Source organism: Rhinolophus ferrumequinum, chromosome 13, assembly GCF_004115265.2.
Source record: "Rhinolophus ferrumequinum isolate MPI-CBG mRhiFer1 chromosome 13, mRhiFer1_v1.p, whole genome shotgun sequence".
Taxonomy (NCBI): Eukaryota; Metazoa; Chordata; class Mammalia; order Chiroptera; family Rhinolophidae; genus Rhinolophus; species Rhinolophus ferrumequinum.
In genome coordinates this window covers 54,920,368-54,942,729 of record NC_046296.1, presented here as the reverse complement: position 1 = coordinate 54,942,729, position 22,362 = coordinate 54,920,368, and positions in this window count along the sequence as shown.

The window sequence follows — 22,362 nt, the reverse complement described above, 5'->3', positions numbered from 1 at the left end:
ACCATGAATCACAATCCCTCTGTTTCGGGTAGGGGCCCGGAGAGGGGGTGGAAGGCAGGGGCCTGGGGCAGAGAAGGTCAGGAGTCACACACCTGAGACCCAAGACAGATTGCCTTCTTGGGGTGTGAAGGTGAGTGGCACTGCCCCCACCCCCACATACTCCCCAAGGAACTAGCCCAGGTAGGTTCTCTCCTGTGCCACAAACCCCAAGAGAATGCTATTAACTTTAGACTATTAATGGGGGGGTGGGGAGGAGTGCTCTGTGAAGAGTAGCTGAAGTACTTTCTTTGTGATATCTGAGCCCTTCCCATGGCCATGAACTGGCAGAGTGGTCTCAATCTTCTCCAAGACTGGCCTTGGAGGTCTGGGTTGGCTCCAATCCCAAATGTCAGGCCAGGGAGGAGAAGACAGCACTCAAACCTGCAAGTGGAAGATACTCTTCCTTAACTGGAGTAAAAAAGCAAAATCAGGGGTGGCGGGATAGCTCAGTTGGTTAGAGTGTGGTGCTAATAACACCAAGGTTGCTGGTTAGATCCCCGCATGAGCCACTGTGAGCTGCGTCCTCCTTTAAAAAAAAAAAAAAAAAAAAAAGCAAAAGTAAATTGTGAGGAGTTACAGGGGTGGAAGTACTGAAAATCACCTGTACTTCAAATCAAGGTGCTTGATTTGAATTCAAGGTGCTTGATTTCAAATCAAGGAACTATCGTTATTCACAACCAGATGCCCTTTTGGACTCCAACCCTTCCTTGAGAATGTCTGATTAGTGACATTTGCCTTGTGTTCAGCAATCCTTTCCTTTTGGGCCATGGGAAAGATCCAAGCTCCTCACCAGTAAACGAGGCGGTTTACCCCTTGGTCTTGGCTTCTTTCCCAGGCCATCGTCCACCTCTCCATCCTGCATCCTGGCACTTGCACCACCCACAACATTCCCTTTCCCATGAACACAATTTTCTCAAGCCTCCATCTCTTTGTCCATGCTATCCCCCCAACTAAAACACCCTTCCTCTCTCCATCCACCCAGGAAAATTGAAGTCTTGCATTAAGATCCAGCTCATCCATCATCACCTATTCTCTGAAGCCCTCCTTGGCCACTTGTCCTACTTGTGACGTAAAACATGGCTTTCTCTCTTCTCCAGAGAACTGCATTCCCATCTCATCTGTACACGTAGTCTTCATTGCTGGGGAAAATTTCCACTCAGTCTTCCCTCTTCTACAGTCCTACCCCCACTACCTCCAGGCTTGTGAGCCTCTAAATCATATTGTGATTTTATCTTATTTTCCTTTGTATTATTTTTATAACTTCAAGAGGCAGCTGGCAGTAGCAGAAAAGCCAGACCAGAATAAGTTCAGATTGACCCAGCTTCTGTCTTCCTTTGTCAGCTGAGTTCTTAATTACATGCAACAGAATGGAAAGGCCATTGAAACACATTTAGAATCACTGGGCAGGCTGGGGAACCAAGATTTCAAAATGGGCAGGGACAAAAGGTGGCTGGAATCATGGCCAAAATCTGGCTGCTGATTGGATCCTATGAGAAAGAAAACCAGATTACTACTGGGAACAGGAGGCCACAAGTGGTACTGTCAACACCATGGGCATTGGACAGAGATGTCACTTCCATCCTCAGAATAAAAAGAACAGGAAGGTTGCTGTTCCCACCTCAGCTGATGTCACCAGAAAGCAATGAGCGCTGCCCTCACTTCCTTGTGTCACTAGGTCCTCTTTGAAAGCCTAATCGTCTGAGACGATAATATGATTTTCCCCTTTTTTCTGATCTTGTGATCAATTACACTGTCGATTTTTAGTTTACACCTACCACACATTCCTGGATTGAGCCCTATTTCATTATGACGTGTTATCTTTATATAGCACTGGGTTCAAATTGCTAATATTTTATTTAAGATGTTCACATCCATGTTTATGAGATTGGCCTGTAATTTTCCTTTTTTGTAGAATTCTTCTCAGATTTTGGTATTAAAGTTATACTGTCTTTATAAAATAAGTTGGAAATCCCCACCCCATTTTTTTTATAGTTCAGCAGAAGAATTTGTGTACAATAGTGTTGATCTCTTCCTCAAATGTTTGGGATGATCCATCAGTGATGCCATCTAGGTCTTTAAGATTGTTTGTTTATTGAACTGTTTTAAATTTCAGATTCAATTACTTAAATAGCCCTATTCAATTGTCTGCTTCTTCTTGTGTCAGTTTTATTTTAATAAGATACATATTTCTAGGAATTTGTCCACTTCATCTAAATCTTTAAATTTATTGACTTAAAATTTTTTATTTTGTCTTCTTTTTAACATCAGTGAAATCTGGAGTTGTGGTCCCCTCTTATCTCTGATATTGGTAATTTATGTCCTCTCTCTTTTTTCTTGATTAGTTTTCTTAGGAGTTTATCAATTTTATTAGTGTTTTTAAAGAATCAATTTTGTTTTGTTGATTTTCTCTATTGCATGACACTTTTTTCTATTTCTGAAATTTCAACTGTTGTTATTTCTTGCCTTCTAATTTCTCACTAGTTCTTCTTTTTCTACCTCCCAAGTTGGACACTAAATAAATGCTTTTGCTTAGATAACTGATATTTAACCTTTATTCTTTTAGACATATGTAAGTTGCTTTCTAAGTATGGCTTTAGTTGTATCCCACAAGTTTTGATATGTCATATTTTTATTACCATTTAGTTTAACATATCTTCTTGTTTTCATTGAGATGTCTTGATTGACCTAGGGGTTATTGAGACTGTTCTGTTTAACTTCCAAACATTGGCGGTTGTCTAGTTATGTTTTGAAACTAATTTTTGGCCTAATTTTCCTGTGGTCAGAGAATCTGCTCTATTTGATTTCAGTCCTTTGTGTGTGTGGCAGGAGGGGGTGGGAGGGGAAGCTGCTTAATGGATGAGCATGTGGTCCATTTTGATTAATGTTTGATTCATGTTCACTTCAAAAGAATATGTATTCTATGGTTGCTCAAATATTCTATATCCTTTCTATACCTGTATCCTTCCTGATTATTTGCCATCTTATTCCATTAGTTACTAATTAAAGTATGTTTTTAAAATCTCCCCATTATTTTTGTGGATTTACTACTTTACCCTTTGGTCCTGGCATAAAAACAACTCTTTCTGGAAATCTAATGGTGGATTGGGGCAGTGGGGGAGAGTAACATAGGGTCAGACAGGTACTAGAGCATGGCTGCACGCTAACGGGAATGATTGAGCAGAGAGGGGGAAATTGATGTTGCAGATAAGAGTGGGGGGAAAAAACCAAGTAATCCAAGCTTTAAATAAGCGAGATGGGATCCAGAGGAAGAACCTGGCCTACAAACAGTGGAGGGCCTTCCTCGTCTGTAACAGGGATGGAGGGTCGGGGAAGATGCAGACACAGGTGAACTTACAGGATAACCCGTGGGAGGGCGATGGACTCCTGCCTGTACCAAAGTCTTTACCTTTTAACCCAGCATTTCCTGGGAATTATCCAGGGGACATTACCACACTAAATGCTGTTCAAGACTACTCATTCAATATTGTTTATAGTAGCGATAAAGTGAAATTAAACTAAATACCTATAGTAGGGTATAATTATAAAAAATTATGGTAAAGCCATACAAGGAACTACTCCACAGCCATTCAAAATAATAACGTCAATATTTACTTCTAGACATAATAAAATTATGGCTACATGTGGTTAAGTGAAGTATGATAAGATATAGATATAAATATAGCTAGCAATGGAGATACAAATAGAGATAAAGATGAAAAGGTATCAAAGTGTGATAACAGTTGTTTTGGTTATCCAATGCTATATCACAGACCACCTCCCAAACTTAATGGGTTGAAAGAACAATATTCATTTTGAGCATGAATCTGCAGTTCCGGGGTTTTTGAGCAGAATCTGGAGTCTGGCAAAGCCAGCCTGTCTCTGCCTCACTCGGCATCAGCTTGGGCAGCTCAAAGGCTGAGGTGATAATTACCTGAAGCCATTCACTCACATGACTGGTTCCTGGACTGAGAAGACTTAAACAGCTGGGCCTCCTCAGACACCTGTCTGTATCTCTGTGCAGCCTTGCCATGTGCTCTCTTCAGCATGGCAGTTTTAGAGGAACAGACTTCTGCCACCTAGGCTCAGGCCTCCCAACACGCATCTGGACGCGATTTGCCCTGCGTGTCAAGGGGATGAGTGGTCAGCAAGCACTCCCCAGAGAAGGGGGTGCTGAGTTGGGCTGAGCGGTGATACAATAGGTCACCAGGATGAAGACAGGAAAGGCACTCCAGGCGGAGGGAACAGCATGCGGTATAATAGGAGAAACTCTGTTATATTCTTGGAATGCTGGGTGCACGTGGTGAAGGGAAAGAGGGAAAAGGCTGGAAACAGTCAGAGGCAAGAGGGGAAGAGGTAGGGGACCCTTGAGGGATTGAGTTGGAGTAGCGGTAAGGAGGCTGATCAGAGGACCACGGGGCCTGGATAGCGGGGAATGATGGGAAGCCCGGCGCTCTGCCACGGACCCGGAAGCCAGCCCCGCCAGGAGGGGGAGCAGTGACGCGAAGGTGAGACAGAGGCAGGCTTGTGAAATACTAAAGAGGGGACATCGGTGTGGGGAAGGAGTCACGGACATTCCCATGTCTGAGGTTAAGGTGTCTGTGTGGAGGGTGCAACGTGGTGTTGGTGTTGAGGTGAAGAGCGCAGCTCTGGGGCCAGATTGCCTGGCCCTAACTCTGCTCGACCACGGCCTAGCTGTGTGACTAAGCAAACTCACAACTTCTCTGTTCTTAGTTGTTCCATCTGTGAAATGAGGGAAATGATTGCACCAACCCATGGGGCTGCCATGTGGATGAAATCATGTAATACCTGTACAGATCTTAGAGGAGGGCAGGTCTGTAGTTAGCCGTGTAGAGTGCTAGCCCGTATCCTTATTATTATGGAAGTGCTGGCCCCGAGACAGCCCAGCCTAGAGCGGAAGGAAGGAAAGAAGGGAAGGAGGGAGGGAGGGAGGGAAGGAAAGAAGGAAGGAGACAGGAGCAGCCTCAGGTCACTGGTCAGGGTAGATGATGAGTTCATTTGGAGACCTTGAGTGTGAAGATTCCTGGGGCTGGGCGATGCCCCTACACCTGGCTGCAGGCCCAGGGCCAGGCCGCTCTCGTCATCCCTGCTTTACACCTTTGAGAGTTTAATTGGAAAAGCGATGTCACCAGGGTGTGAGTGCGTTACAGCGACAGGTGTAGAGGTGGCCTCCGCAGGGAAAAATGAAGGGCTGGGAGGACAGCAACAGGGATGGAGGGCTGAGAGCCCAGCATGGGAGGAGGGGCACAAGGAGGGTAGCCTGGCCCTGAGCCAGTCCGGCACTGGGGCTGGGCAATGGAGGACAGTTCACTGGGAGAAAAGAAGACTTAGGGACAAGCTGGATGAGGCTGCCATCTGCCTGCATTTGGTCAACTGTGCTGGAACAAGCACTAACTCAAGCCTTGTGGTTCAGAGGGAGGGATGAGCAGGAAGAAATCTCAGCTCCATTTTCGCCCACCCTTCTTCACTCACAGAGGGAAACCACCGCTGGGTTTTAAGCAAGAGAGTGACGGAATCCAGTAGAATTCCTTTAAAAGATGGCTCTCGCTGCTGGCTGGGAAAATAATCAGAGGACAAGCAACCCACAGCCTCTTTTTGGGAGTCCTTGTCACTAGAACTTGGAGCAGATAATGGAGTGAAGCAAAGGGAGGGTTTAAAGATGGTATCAGATTTCTGATTTGAGCAGCTGGACAGTGGGTGGTGCCATTGAGAAAAGGCTGAGGGGCTCCTAGGTTTGGAGGAGGAAACCATGAGCTTTGCAACATTGGGCAAGTTACTTAACTTCTCTGAGTTTCTCTGAGGACATTCAAAGCCCCATTTCACCATGCTTAAGGTGATTCCTGCAGGACTCATGAGCCGGTATGAGAAATCCTAACTACCATTAGATTCTTATCGATAAAAATACTAAGAATTCCTCCAAGGGGAGCCTGATGGAGGTGGGGAGGGGAGAGATATAGAGCTAGTCTCCAAAACAAAACCCTGAAGCCTGGAGCACAGAAGAGGAGAAGGTCCTGGCACCCCAGATGACCCAGGGAAAGGGGGTGGGTCCCACTGCAATACACACACAGCAATGGCCCCTTTCATCTAGCTCCCCATTCAGCTCTGCAGCTGGGCCACTTCGCTGACCTTCAGTTTGACCCCAAGGGCAAAGAGGAATCAATTTGTGCAAAGAATTGGACTGAAAGCAATTTCAATTGACCTTTGAATGGGGTTTTAATTTGCTTTATTGCAGCCAAAGGGGCCTTATGAAGAGACCCTTGAGACTGCTTTTATTCACTAAGCTAATGCGTGCATTAGTGCAACAGCCTGGGGCCAGTCTGGATGGGGGCAGAGCAGGGAAGCCAGAGAAGGCCCCAAGTCCACGCCCCTCCCAGGAATTGGTTTGCAGCCCCCTCAGGTCCACAGCAGAATAAGAGTGGAGGAAAGAGCAGTGGGATGGTAGCTGACCTGGGTTCCAGCCCCAGCTCTGTTGCTGGATGGCCTTAGAGCCTGGGCTGGCACCTCCCCCCTGGGCCTCAGTTTCCTTTTCTGACCGGTGGCAGGGAGGGGCATTTGTGGACTAACCTTGGTCCCTTCCAGGCCTGATTGTCTGTGGTGTCAAGCTCAGATCTAGAGTCAGACTGCAGTAGAAAATCACTCGTCTTACAACACGTGGGCTGGAGGGGGACAGCAGAGCCCTAAGAGCTCTGTGCTGAGGACCTAAGCTCTGTCCCCCATCTCTCGGGCCTCTCTCGTATCCTATCTGTTTTTCTCTAAACTTCTGCTCCAGTCCCCTCACATGGGCCAGCAATTCTATGTTCTTTCCTTTCCAAATCCCCGAGGAGGCCGATGAGGTCACTTGATGAATTACCTTCTCTGCTGCTGGCAGAGAGCCCTGTGCACCTGCTTCTCTACACAGGGCCAATCTCAGCGTGACATGCCTGGACAGAGGCCTGTGAGTTCATATTTGCAGTCCTACATGAAAAATGTCAGGTCCTCTTCCCCTAGACGTGGGTGTACTGCCACGTGGAACCACTCTCTTAACCTAATCCCTTTCTTCAAAGTGAGGGCTGGTTCCTGTGCTGAGTGGACTTCCTGGAGGTCTTGCTAAAGATGTCCCAGACATTAAGGATACATGAGGTGTTAAGGTCCGGAATTGTCCCTCTCAGACAGACAGAGAACCCGCACAATAATGCAAGTCACACAGCGAGGTTTATTTCCAGCCAGCTGGGGTCCGAGTCTCTGCCTGACGCAGCGGGTTTTAACAAGGACCCCAAACACTTAAAGCCAAGGGGTTATATAGCATTTTCAAGGCTTTCCATAGCTTCTGAGAGTACTAGATAAACTTACAGGACTTACATAGCTTCAAAGAGTATAAGATTTACTATAGGACAAGGAGACCAGGAGTATAAGATAAGCTACAGGACTTGCATAGCTTCAAAGGGTGTAAGATTTACTACAGGACAAGGAGACCAGGAGTATAAGATAAGCTACAGGACTTGCATAGCTTCAAAGGGTATAAGATTTACTACAGGACAAGGAGACCAGGAGTATAAGATAAGCTACAGAACTTCTAGTCTCCATGCTGCAACTGCCCACATCCTGGAATTTTATAATTATGTTGTTTCAGGCTAGGGGCTGTTAGCCCTGACCTAAAGATAGCAGTTCTCATGCTAACAGTCTCTTACATTTCCCCCCTGTGTGTTGTTCATAATGAGGAATCTTGCTCATGTACGGGCCAGCCGTAGAGGTCCTCACGGGTGGGCACTGTCTCATACTGTTGTCTTAGGACCATGAGCTGGACGGTATTAACACGATCTTTTACAAAATTAATAAGCTTGTTTAATATGCAAGGGCCCAAGGTTAGAATAAGCACAAGCAAGATAATTGGGCCTACTAAGGTAGATACTAAGGTGGTGAGCCAGGGGGATCTGTTAAACCAAGCCTCAAACCAGTTCTCCTGAGCTTCCCTTTCCCGTTTTTTCTTAGCTAACCCTTCTTTCACCTTTGCCATGGATTCTTTTACCACACCAGTATGGTCAGCATAAAAACAACATTCCTCCCCCAGCGCGGCATATAGTCCCCCTTGTTGGAGGAACAACAAATTAAGTCCTCTTCTATTCTGGAGTACTACCTCGGATAGAGAAGTGAGCGACTTCTCTAAATGACTAATCGAGATTTCCAATCTTTCTATGTCCTCATCTATGGCCGCCCTTAGGGAGGTCATTCCTGATTGTTGAGTAGCCAGGGAAGCTATGCCGGTCCCGGCTCCGGCTATTCCCAAACTGAACAGGGTGGCAATGGTTAATGCAGTGATGGGCTCTCTTTTACTTCTCGTACTTGTGTCACCATCCCAATGCGAATATATACTCTCCTCAGGGTGATAGAGGATGCGGGGCAGCACAGTTACTAGGACACAGAATTCATTGGCGGCATTAAAGACCGAGGTAGATAGGCACGGGGTGAGGCCAGTCTTTGAACATATCCACCATCCATCAGTTCTGGGGATTAACCACTTAGTGTCACTTTTCCAGCTAGGGGAGCTGTCTATGGAGGCACATAAACTTTGTTTAGCCTGGGGCACCTTCCCTAGACAGGTCCTATTGCCGCTCACTAGTTGCATGGTTAAGCCAATTTTACGATTTTCCCATGAACACTGAGAAGGGTTCTTACCGTTAGAGGTGTTGTAAGTGGTATTAAGTCCTATTGCCTCATAGAACGGGGGCTTTACATCATAGCACAGCCAATAGGAGGTTGTGAAGTTAGGACTGGTGGCATTAAGGGTCTCGTATACAGTGCGCACCAGTTTCCGCAATGAGTCTTCGGTTGTCTGCATAGCAGGTGTCGAAGGAGTTACAGAGGTCTTTGGCTGGGTTCCCGCAGTCCCTCCTGTGGTGTCCTTATCCCTTGATATACCTGGGTTCTTGGTAGGGACGAGAGGGGCCAGTACCTTATTTGGACCCACCTGAGTGCTGATCGTTTCGACGGATAGTCGAATAGTTAGGAGACCTCCAGGGTGGGGGCCTATCCATGCCCAACGGCCTATATCTAATTGGAACCCCCAAGTTAATCCTGATAACCAACCACGCTCTCTTCGTGCCACGTCTTGGTTAAACTGGGCACGTACCTGGGGTACCCGGTTGTGGGGGTCCCTAAAGGAGAATTTAACTAGATCCCTGTTCCTAACGTCCCACTGTCGGGGCCCGTCATAGGAGGTGACACAACTCCAACTACCACAATAGTAGCGGTCTGGGCCGCCACAGGTTTTCCAATTGTTTCTTAGGTTCCCTGGGCAGGCCCAAAACCCTTGTGCACTATGTCCTTGAGAGGTGTCAATTACAGCCCGCTTGGACCTGACTGAGTAGTCATACTGCCGTCCACGTTTAGTGCCGAAAATGTCACGTAGGTCGAAAAACAAGTCTGGCCACCACGTATTGACGGGGGCAGTATGTGTGGTGCTATTAAGGGTTGTTTGGGTCTGTCCATCTGTTAGGGTCCATGTTAGCTTATGGGGTTGGTGTGGGTTAATCCCCGCGTGGCTCTTCTCCCAGATGTTGAGCAGAGTTAGGGCTAGCAGCCATTCCATCGTTAGCTGAGGCAGGGGGCTTGACGCTTCCCCGAGGTCGGGAGAGCTGCAGCTTCAGAGGGTTATCAGGGTGTCGCCGTACGATCCACTCCTCAGCTTGCGTCTTTTCCAGCTGGCTGGCTCGGCGCACGTGAGAGTGATGGACCCAAGGCCCAATGCCGTCAACCTTTAAGGCAGTGGGGGTAACCAGAATAACTACATAAGGACCTTTCCATCTTTCCTCCAGTGTCCGGGACCTGTGTCTCCTTACCCATACCCAATCCCCTGGAACGATGCCATGTTCCGGGTTCGGGGCATCCTTAATTTCATACAGGGAACTCACTAGGGGCCATATCTCATGTTGGACCCCTTGCAGGGCCTTTAAACTGGCCAGATAACTTGGGGCCACATTGGGGTCATGATCTGGTAGAGTACGAACAATAATGGGGGGTGGTGCCCCATACAGAATTTCGAAAGGTGTCAAACCATGTACATATGGTGAGTTCCGGACCCGGAAGATGGCATAGGGTAAGAGGGTCACCCAGTCCCCGCCAGTCTCGATGGCTAGTTTGGACAAGGTCTCCTTTAGAGTCCGATTCATTCTCTCTACCTGCCCTGAGCTCTGGGGATTATATTCACAATGTAACTTCCAATTGATCCCTATCGCTCGGGCTAGTCCCTGTAGGACGTTACTGATGAAAGCTGGGCCGTTATCGGAGCCTAAAACCTCAGGAACCCCATATCTGGGAATAATTTCTTCTAGTAATGCCTTAGCAACCACTTGGGCAGTCTCCCGTTTCGTGGGGAAGGCTTCCACCCAGCCCGAAAATGTGTCAACCATTACTAGCAAGTACTTATACCCATACCTCCCAGGCTTTACCTCAGTAAAGTCCACTTCCCAACTCCGTCCCGGCGCTCTTCCCCGTACCCTCGTACCTGTATGTTGGGGTCCTTTCCTACTGGGTCTCATAGCCTGGCACCCAATGCACTGATCTACAATCTCTTGAATCTGAGCCGCTTGTCGGGGAAACCGGAGGCGGGCGGACTCGAGAATTGTCAGCAACTTCTTTTTTCCCAAGTGGGTGGCTTGATGCAGGTTGGAGAGAAGAAACAGTCCTAGCTGTGCCGGCAATATCAATCTTCCTTCTGTATCCCGATGCCACCCCTGCTGATCAGATTCCGGGCAGTGGTGGTTCTGGATCCATCGCAGGTCTTCCGGAGTGTAGTCAGGTCGCGGGGGCAGGCGAGGGAGCTCAGGTGTGGGCAGGGTGAGTGCTAAAGCTGATGAAGCTACTGCCACTGCCTTGGCGGCTTCATCCGCTCGCCGGTTTCCTTCAGCTTCCGGGGTCGGGGCAGACTGGTGCCCAGGGATGTGGACAACTGCGACTGCCCGGGGCATTTGCACAGCCATCAGCAGTCTTTGTACCTCAGGAAGATTGCGCAGAGCCTTTCCTTCCGCTTTAACAAAGCCTCTTTCCCGGTAGATAGCGCCATGCACATGGACAGTGCCAAAGGCGTAGCGGCTATCGGTGTAGACAATCACTCGTCTCCCTTCGGCCCGTTCCAGCGCCTCCGCCAGCGCGATCAGTTCGGCCTTCTGTGCTGATGTCCCCGGGGAAAGCGAGGCACTCCAAATGATGTTTCTGCCTTGGTCTACCACCGCTGCGCCTGCCCTCCGCACACCATCTATAACGAAGCTGCTTCCATCAGTGTACCATACCAACTCACTGTTGGGTAGTGCGGTGTCCTGGAGGTCGGGGCGCACCTGGGTGACTTCTGCCATGATCTCTTGGCAATCATGCAGGGGAGCTCTCAGATCTGGGGTCGGCAGCAGGGTGGCTGGATTCAGAGCGGTGGGTTCAGCGAAGATGATCCGGGGTGCATCTAGCAAGAGTCCTTGGTAATGGGTTGGTCGGGCATTAGTCATCCACCTACCAGGGGGATATTTTAGGACCCCCTCGATCGCATGGGGGGTCACTACCTTCAGATGTTGCCCAAAAGTGAGTTTATCAGCATCCTTTACCATTAGGGCTACTGCCGCAATGATCCTTAAGCACGGGGGCCATCCTGCTGCGACTGGATCTAGCTTCTTGGATAAATAGGCAACCGGACGTTTCTAGGGCCCCAGACGCTGCATTAGCACCCCTTTCGCTATTCCCCTCCTCTCATCAACAAAGAGAGTGAAGGGCTTCAGGGGGTCTGGCAATGCCAGAGCCGGGGCTCTTAGGAGAGCGACCTTGAGTTCATCGTATGCCTTCTGTTGGTCTGACCCGCAGGCCCAAGGGACCTTATCCTTGGTTGCCCCATACAGAGGTTTTGCTATTTCAGCATACCCCAAAATCCACAGCCGGCAGTAGCCTGTCGTCCCTAAAAACTCACGGACCTCTCGTGCTGAGGTCGGGACTGGAAATCTAAGAATAGTCTCTTTCATGGCCTGTCAGCTATCTGGTTCCTTCTTTCAGCTTATACCCCAGGTAGGTGACTGTTTGCCTGCATATTTGAGCCTTCTTTGCACTGGCCCGATAGCCCAACTGCCCCAGCTCCTGGAGGAGGTCTCCAGTGGCCTGTCGGCATTCGGCTTCGGAGGGGGCCGCCAGAAGCAAGTCATCTACGTACTGCAGGAGCGTAACTGAATTATGGCTCTGGCGAAGCGAGTCCAAATCCTGATTTAGGGCTTCATTAAACAGAGTTGGAGAGTTTTTGAAGCCTTGCGGTAGTCTAGTCCAGGTCAGCTGCCCGGGGGTTCCCGTATTGCTATCATTCCATTCGAAGGCAAAAATGTGTTGGCTGCTGGGTGCCAGGGCTATGCTAAAAAACGCATCCTTTAGGTCTAAGGTAGTATACCAGACATGTGAAGGGGGCAAGTGACTTAGTAAGGTATAAGGGTTGGGGACCATGGGGTGGATGTCTTCAACCCTCTTATTCACTTCCCTCAAGTCCTGGACTGGCCTATAATCTTTTTCCCCCGGTTTCTTAATGGGGAGAAGTGGGGTGTTCCAGGCAGAATGGCAAGGTTTCAGTATTCCAGCTTCCAGTAAACAGTTAATGTGCGGGGCAATCCCTTTCCGCGCCTCTGCAGACATGGGGTACTGGCAGATCCGGATAGGCTGGGCCGAGGCTTTAAGTTCGACCACTACTGGTGCTCGGCGGGCCGCCCGGCCCACACCCGCTATTTCCTCCCACGCCTGAGGGTACATTTTAAGCCAATAATCCATATCACGGGGCCATTCTGTAGAGGGAGGGTTGTAGGGGTTGTCCTGTAGGGCGAACAGGCGATGTTCATCCATAAGAGACAGGGTTAAAATGTGGAGGGGCTGTCCTTGGCCATCCAATACCTTAATGCCATCCGGCTCAAAATGGATCTGAGCCCTGATCTTAGTCAGGAGATCGCGCCCCAATAAGGGGGCAGGGCATTCAGGGATAACTAGGAAGGAGTGGGTCACTTGGTGGCGGCCTAAGTCCACTTGGCGCCTACTAGTCCACCGATAAGCCTTGGACCCAGTTGCCCCTTGCACCAAACTGGTTTTCTGAGATAAGGGCTCTGTAGGCTTATTCAAAACTGAGTACTGGGCTCCTGTGTCTACTATGAATCCTACTGGCTTGTCGGGGATAAAGGGCTTAAGCCAGGAGGGAGGACTCTCTACTAAGGCTTGCCACATCAAAATATAGGGATATTGGTCCGGATGGCGCCGATTAATAATATCTCGGACCTTCTTAATAATGTCTAGGCAGAAATTTCCCTGGGGGGGCCAGCCCACATTAAAAGTAGGCCATTCTGCAGAGCAGAAGGTATCAAACTTACCTTTCTTCACTTCCACACCATGATTACGAGCCTTGGCGCGGATTTCAGGAAAGTGGTTCAGGAGCAGGGTCTTAGGTGTTACCTGAACCTGTCCCATAATTGTCACAACGAGAAACCAAGAAAAGGCAAAAGAAAGGACAAAAGACACAGTGCCAGCAAAAACACAACTTCGCACGGGACTCTTCAACACCCACCGGCCGGTCAACCACACCACATCCACAGGCGCCGTTTCAATCACACCAGTCTCACCACGCTCAAGATCCTTACCCAGGGCCCGTCCAAACGGCGTCCACTGCGGACGTCGCTGGGCCACCTTCTCGTCGGGGACGTCTCCCACGACTTCAAGTAACGGAGCCTCCAGGGTCATAACCCGCACTTTCCTTCCCGTGAGAATTCTCAACTGGGACCGGGCAGAGACCTGTTTCAGTCTCTCCGGTCGAGGACCTGTTTCAGTCCTCCCCTGTTGGAGGTGGCCAAACCTCCTTCCGCGGTTCCCTATGTAAACCTCGGTATCGGGAGTTGTCTGTTCCCCTGAGGGGGGGCATCCCGGACGAGCCCCCAAATGTTAAGGTCCGGAATTGTCCCCCCTCAGACAGACAGAGAACCCGCACAATAATGCAAGTCACACAGCGAGGTTTATTTCCAGCCAGTTGGGGTCCGAGTCTCTGCCCGACGCAGCGGGTTTTAACAAGGACCCCAAACACTTAAAACCAAGGGGTTATATAGCATTTTCAAGGCTTTCCATAGCTTCTGAGAGTACTAGATAAACTTACAGGACTTACATAGCTTCAAAGAGTATAAGATTTACTACAGGACAAGGAGACCAGGAGTATAAGATAAGCTACAGGACTTGCATAGCTTCAAAGGGTATAAGATTTACTACAGGACAAGGAGACCAGGAGTATAAGATAAGCTACAGAACTTCTAGTCTCCATGCTGCAACTGCCCACATCCTGGACTTTTATAATTATGTTGTTTCAGGCTAGGGGCTGTTAGCCCTGACCTAAAGATAGCAGTTCTCATGCTAACAGTCTCTTACAGAGGCTCTCCTACATGATGTTCCGACAGCCACTCATTCCAGACAGGGCCCCGGAGCCAGCAGCCACTGTTCTGATGCATAGTGTCCTTTTGTGGGGAAACGCCTTTGTTAGGGCCTCTGGCATGACAGCCGCTTTTCCAGAAGAATGTGAGTTCTCTAGCCAGGGTTGAGACAAGCAGAGTGACGTAGTGGCCAGGAAGGACTGACGACGTACATCCATTAGTGCCTCACAGGAGAGGCATTCAGAGGCCCCGGAACTGTCCTCCTACCTTCAGACCCAACAATGGCTGCGTGGAGGGGGGTTGAAGTGGCCTTTTTACAGGCACTTAGCTCAATCCCTCTCTCTGAGCCCCGCCCACTGGGAGCCCATCTTCCATTTTTGTGTCCCGATCAAAGGCATGGAGCAGCCACGACTGAGGCCCAGAGAGCCCACGCCTGCCCTCAAGTCCCGTTGTCCTGGGAGAGTGACGCCAGTCCCAGGCAGAGCCGGTGCACAGTGACCTGATCTGTGGCAGCTCCAAGGGCCCATTTCTCTGCATCTGTGACCGAACCTGTGCAGTCGTGTGTGGGCGTGCGCGCGTAGATGATGTGACAATGCAAGGACATCTGGAAGGTAGTTTGGTTTGGTTTTTAACAAACTGGCCATAACCTTTATATCCAGATGAAAGTAATTCCCTTCAAAATGTCCCCTGGGCAGTTGTCCTTGATGCCCACGGTGGGGCCGGGGCTCCAGCCTTTGATTGACCCCTCTGGGGGAGCCGCTTCCAGGATCAGTTTCTAAGTCTCCTGAGAAGTCCTGTCTGCTGACTCCAATCACATTTTTTTTCCCCAAGTCAAGTTGTTGTCCTTTCAGTCTTAGTTGTGGAGGGCGCAGCTCAGCTCCAGGTCCAGTTGCCGTTGCTAGTTGCAGGGGGCACAGCCCACCATCCCTTGCGGGAATCGAGGAGTTGAACCGGCAACCTTGTGGTTGAGAGCCCACTGGCCCATGTGGGAATCGAACCGGCAGCCTTCAGAGTTAGGAGCACGGAGCTCCAACCACCTGAGCCACCAGGCCGGCCCCTCCAGTCACATTTTTAAAATGTATGAATTACATTCCTTTTACTTCTCCTTTATATTATAGTTAGGTCTTTCTATTAATTTTTTTCTATTCATGATGGGTGTGGGAAGGTTATATTACCTATGAATTTTATTTCAAGATAGTAAATAAGATCTTACACAGATCATTTGCTCTTAAAAGGGAGTTTTGCTGCTGGCGGGAATATAAAATGATGCAGCTACTTGGGAAGATAGTTCGAAATTCCTCAAAAAGTTAAACATTGTTAAAAACAAGACAACAGGCTCAAAATGGAGCTGCTTATGCTAAGCCCAACATCACCAAAACCAAGATTTAACTTAATTACAGTTTCAGTTCTCCCAGAAATAGAATCTTAAACCAGTCAATCCAGAATCTCCTGATTAGCCCCAGTGAGGTCACTGCCAGGTAGACCCACATCATTCCAAAGGAAAGTAAGTAACTTTGCAATAACCAATCTGCTTTTTGTTAGTATAACTTCCTTGTTCCCACTCCCTTCTGCCTATAAAATTCTTTCATTTTGCACAGCTCCTCGGAGCTCCTTTCTATATGCTAGATTGGATGTTGCCCAGTTCAAATTAATTTTTGCTCAAATAAACTCTTAAAATTTCTAATATGCCCCAGTTTATCTTTTAACAACATATAGTTACCACATGACCCAGAAATTCCACTCCTAGGCATTTACTCCAAAACTTACACATGAATACCCATAGCAGCATTATTCAAAATAGCTAAAAAGTGGAAACAACCCAAATGTCTATCAAGTGATGAATGAATAAGCAAAATGTGGTCTATCCACATATCCACAATGGAATATGATTCAGCAATAAAAAGAAATGAAGTACTGATAGATGCTAACAACACAGATGAATCTTAAAAACATTATGACAATTGGAAGAAGTCAGACACAAATGGCTACATACTGTTAAGGTCCGGAATTGTCCCCCTCAGACAGACAGAGAACCCGCACAATAATGCAAGTCACACAGCGAGGTTTATTTCCAGCCAGCTGGGGTCCGAGTCTCTGCCTGACGCAGCGGGTTTTAACAAGGACCCCAAACACTTAAAACCAAGGGGTTATATAGCATTTTCAAGGCTTTCCATAGCTTCTGAGAGTACTAGATAAACTTACAGGACTTACATAGCTTCAAAGAGTATAAGATTTACTACAGGACAAGGAGACCAGGAGTATAAGATAAGCTACAGAACTTCTAGTCTCCATGCTGCAACTGCCCACATCCTGGAATTTTATAATTATGTTGTTTCAGGCTAGGGGCTGTTAGCCCTGACCTAAAGATAGCAGTTCTCATGCTAACAGTCTCTTACAATACTACATGATTTCATTTATATAAAATGCCCAGAACAGGCAAATCCATAGAGACAGAAAATAAATCAGTGGTTGCCCGGGACTGGGGGTGTTGGGGAAAATGGGAAGTGATTGTTAATGGGTATAGAGGTTTCTTTGTAGAATGATGAAAATGTTCTAAAATTGTAGTGATGGTCACACAACTCTGCGAATATAATAAAAGCCATTTCACTGTACACTTTAAATGGATGAATTGTATAATACAGGAATTATATCTCAATAAAACTGTTATTTTAAAAGGGATGATTTTTTTGAGAGATAGAGAAGTAGCTACAGAGAAAGCTACGTGTTGAATCATCATAGCATTTGAGGAGAGAATCCTCTAGATGTGAAACTGTGAAAACCACCCTGACCTATTACCCCTCTGTGTAAGAAACCATCCAGTTTAACCCTTGTATGCCTTTCCTGTGAGTCTCCTTACTACTCACACAGAACACATCACTTCTGACACTTCTGGTCACTAAATGTGTGTTGCCGGGGCGGGTGAGGGAAGGGTTTCTCCACACCAAGAAATTCTCCACCACAATAGCTGGTATCCTACAATTTAACTCAATTCTGACACTATCTATATGTGAAAGAATGCTTATTCAAATACAAAATGCATTAGGAAAAAGTGTGGTTTCAGAGATAAAGACTCAATTTGAAGTAATGCAAGAACAAACAAACGCAAGAGAAAATAAAATTAAAAGCACAGAAAAGAAATAAAGTGTAAAAAAATAGGTAAAAGAAAACTTAATAAGAAAGAAAAAAGAAAGAAAAAGCTTCCAGAGGAAATGATGAAGAAGCTGGACAAAGGAGATATGACACAAAATTTATTAGAGACCCCAGAAAAGAAAACCAGAGCAATGGAACAAACACATATTTAAAACTATGATTCAAGGAAATGTTGCTGTAATAAAAAACTTGAAAATATAGACATACATGTATGTTAATATTTATATTGATAGGACATTCCATAACTTGAAAAGCAGACTCCATAAGAAAGAAAGAAAGAAAGAAAGAAAGAAACAAACAAACAAACAAACAAACAAACAAAGTTGACTCAAATTTTTCAATACCAACAAATATTCCAATATGATCTTTGGGCTTTAATTATAAGGAAAATATTCTCTGAGCAAAATGCAAAAAGTCCAAATCCATATAAATCAAAGAAAAGCAAAAGAAAATCAGATTGGCATCCGACTTCTCAGTAATATTTTAATTGAAGCAATATTCTCATGGAAAAGTTTGAGCCAAGGATCTAACCTTTAGCTCAACTCAACTATTCTTCAAGTATAAAGGCCACAGACAACCAGTTATGAGCATGCGGGAATCTACCTAAGAAAACTACAATGGGGCGGCCGGTTGGCTCTGTTGTTTAGAGCGCAGTGCTCATAACACCAAGGTCGCCGGTTCAATTCCCACGTGGGCCAGTGAGCTGCACCGTCCACAACAAGACTGAAAACAACAACTGGACTCGGAGCTGATCGGTCCTGAAAAAACCCACTGTTCCCCAATATTCCCCAATTAAAACAAAGAGTTTAAAAAAAGAAATAAATAAAAATAAAACAATATGATATGGATTCTTCTTTGTATTTCTCAGAAATCAAGCACATGTTTAAAAAAGAAAACTACAAAAATTGTTTTGAAGCTTCAGCATAAGTCTGGGGGAGGGAGGTTTCATATTACATGCAAGTAACGGCAGAACTAAAACTAAAAGATGGGCAGAGGAAGACGAAGCTATAATTAAGTGTTATATGCTCTGACAATGTCAAAATAATTCAACTAACTAAAAATGGGAGAATCAGGAAGGCAATAAGTATAAAATAAAATAAGGTCTTTGACTTTCTTTGGTTAGTATATGAAATATAAGGTAATATGACAAACGAGGACCAAATAAATATACTCATATATGTAAATAGACTTGCATCATCTATAAAGAAAAATATTTTTAGACAGGTTTTAAAAGATCCAATTTAGTGCTGTATAAAGAAACATACAAAAGAAAGGGAGAATGAGTTTGGAGGAAAATTTATTTTAAAATTGTAGTATATTTATAGAACTACTCAGGAGTACTACTCAGCAATAAAAAGGAATTAATTACTGATACATGCAACAACAGGGACGCATCTCACTATAAGGCCACAGTATCTCAAAAACATTGTATCAAGTGAAAGAGGTTGGAAGAGCTAACACCATATGCTTCCATTTATATCAAGTCCTCGAACCCTGGCCCAGAGACAGTCACTGAGAAGACACCCATGTCGTCAGGGGCCCCGCCTTTCCAGCTGAAGCTAGTGGGGAGAGAGGTCTGCCAGGCTCTGTCTTTCCCCAGTAAAGGCATGGCCTCTTCTTGGGCAGTGGCTGCCTCCATTCCACAGCCTAAGTGGACAAGGAGACAGGGAGGGAGGTGGGAACAAAAGAGGGGAGTCATGTCTCTATCTCCTCGCTCTGCTTTTAAAAAGCTTGAGGAGCTGAGAGGGCAAGTGGTTTGCTCAGGTAGATTTCCCAGATGGAGCCAGCGGGGGCATGGACGCGGGGAGCGGACAGGCTTTCAGGAGAGCGTAGCTCCTGCATGAGTGCCAGCAGGGGAGCCATTTGTCATTGTGCTCATGGCCTTCAGCCCTCTGCACTCTGGGTGAAGTGGATGCGAAACAAAGGCCCCGGAGCCCAATGAGTTGCAGCCCCATGAATGTTTCCGACACTAATGATGGCCAGACCAGGGTAATGGCATGGGAAGGGCACTGGGGGTGGAGGAAGGAAGGACGGAGGCTGGAGGTGGGGGTACCTCTCGGAAGTCCTCAGGGGACCTGGGGTCTCTCCGGCACAATCAGCCTCCCCTGCTGCCCTCTCGGGACCTGCTGGGCCCTCTATAATGACAGACTCGAAACCCCAAGGCTCACTCATGGTTGACAGGCTTGTGCCCTTCATAGTCAGGGGAGGGACAAGGACGCACACAGTCCCTCAACCCTGATTCTGGACAGAGCATGTGGCCTAGAGAGGTCAGCCAGGACCAGGGCCAAGTGGGGGTTCTCTTGTCTACCACCCCCAGGGGACAAGGCAGGGCCAGCAAACTCATGGCCGACATATGCATGAGAGGGTTGTTACCAACACAAGCACCCAGAATTCTCTCTCTCAGGTTGATTGAATTAAGTTCCTCCATGTTGGAAAAATGTATAATGATGTGGAAATATGCTCACACTTTTACTCAGTGAGAAACAGTAGGTCATAAATCAATATGTATGATATGATGCCATGTTTGCTGTTTTAAACGAGATCAATAAGAAAATCAGAAACTCTGGAGGCAGCATACCATACGACGGCTGACAATTATGTTCACGTACTTGTTGCACCAATGGTGCCAACCTTTTTTGGTATCAGAGGGATTATTCACTATGAATTTGTACCAACTGGACAAACAGTGAACCAAGTTTACTATTTGGAAGTGCTGAAAAAACTGCGTGAAAAAGTTAGACGACCTGAACTTTTTGCCATCAATTCATAACTCTTGCATCATGGCAATGCACCAGCTCACACGGCGCTGTCTGTGAGGGAGTTTTCAGCCAGTAAACAGATAACTGTATTGGAGCATCCTCCCTACTCACCTGATCTGGCCCCCAATGACTTCTTTCTTAACCCAAAGATAAAGGAAATGTTGAAAGGAAGACATTTTGATGACATCCAGGACATCAAAGGTAATACAATGACAGCACTGATGGCCATTCCAGAAAAAGAGTTCCAAAATTGCTTTGAAGGGGGGATTAGGCGCTGGCGTCGATACACAGCTTCCCAACGGGAGTACTTTGAAGGTGACCGTAGTGCTACTCAGCAATGAGGTATGTAGCGCTTTTTCTAGGATGGGTTCGTGAACTTAATTGTCATGAACTTAATTGCTAACAATGCTTAGCCAGAGGTTACTGGGAATTTTTCTCTTCTTTTTGTCTCCTAAATTTTCTAAAATAAGTACATAGTCCTTTTGCAAGGAAAAAAAAATCAACTTTTTATTAGTAATACGTTGTTAAAAAAATACAGAGTTCTGTCTTTCACATCCTCCTGTGATCATCTGAAACCCTCACATCTGAAAACAATCGTTTAGGTCAAGGCTTTGTCTCAAGGAGTGAAAGCTGAGGCTTGAGGGAACCATGCTTGTGCGGTTGAATGTCCCATCTCATCATGCTTCCAGACTTCGGCATGCAGCTTCTCCACCAAAGGCACCTCGGTGAAAATGTGTCACCTCATGAGAGGAAGTGTGTGGTCACGAACAGGACACAGGCATGACCCCAAGATGGAAGGACTCGGCATCCATGGGCATGATATGTGCCTTGAGATATCATCAACCGTGGAAATCTCAGAACTCTCGGAGGTCTGTGCAAGGACCAGTCTTCTGAAACTTTCATACATGACTCTCAAGAGAGGGTGCCAAACAATATCTGCCCTTCAAGGTTATAGGTGACACGGAGCCCTACAGGAGAGTGAAATTCTGAGTTGCTGGGGACAGATGTGAAGCAGAGTGGGAGGCTGTGTGTTTAACATGGACCAGGCTTTCTGTCGAGGCCAGGAAATGAATTAGAAAGACCGTCTGTTCCCTAATGGACTAGAGGGCTAGTGTGGCCAGAGAGACCACAGCCTTGATGGACACCAATAAGAAGGACATCAGAAATCAGACACAGAACGAGGCACACCCACCACCTTGGAAGTGGGTCGGGAGTCCTGGCCACCACATCCGGTGCAGGACACGATGGGAAAACAACTAGATAACCATCTCCCACCTTCCAGATCCATGAAGATGTTTAAGTGTGCTCATACCCAGGGCTAGGGAAGGTGCAAAGAAACTGACTCTGACTGATGGCTCAGGGAGTGTATACTTGAAACGACCTTGCTGGATAGCAGTCTGCATTTGTGTGTCCCTATTGTCATTGGGCCGCCCTTTATCGCTGCAATCCCATTTCTAGGATTTTATCCTAAGAAAATGCACGAAAATATATGAAGGAGGGCTTTTGCATTTGTAAGGGGAAAAAATGGAAACAATGTAACTATCCACCACCTGGGGATTGGCTTAATAAATCACGGTGCTTTCATATGCTGGAGTGACTGTGAGCCCCGTGAGGGCTCAGTGCATATCTGTTCCATCAACACTATACACCTAACATATAGGACAGTGTCTGGCACATAGTAGGCATTTGATCAATGAAGAAAGGGACAAATGAACAAACATAAAAGCTATATTATATAGCACTTTAGAAGAATGAGGCTGAGGTCTGGTACCGACTATATATTATAGAAGGACAGCCACCATAGGTTGTCACAGGTCACAACCCAGAATGATGGATCTGTATATGTGTTTGCTTAAGCCTGCAAGAATTCACAAGAAAACAAAACACAAAAGATTTGGAAAGGATACGCTGGAGGTATTAGCAGTGCTTCTTGACAGATGAATTAGATTATAGAGTCCTTTCTATTTATTATTTTTGTTTATATTTTCTGGCTTTTCTGTAATAACCAC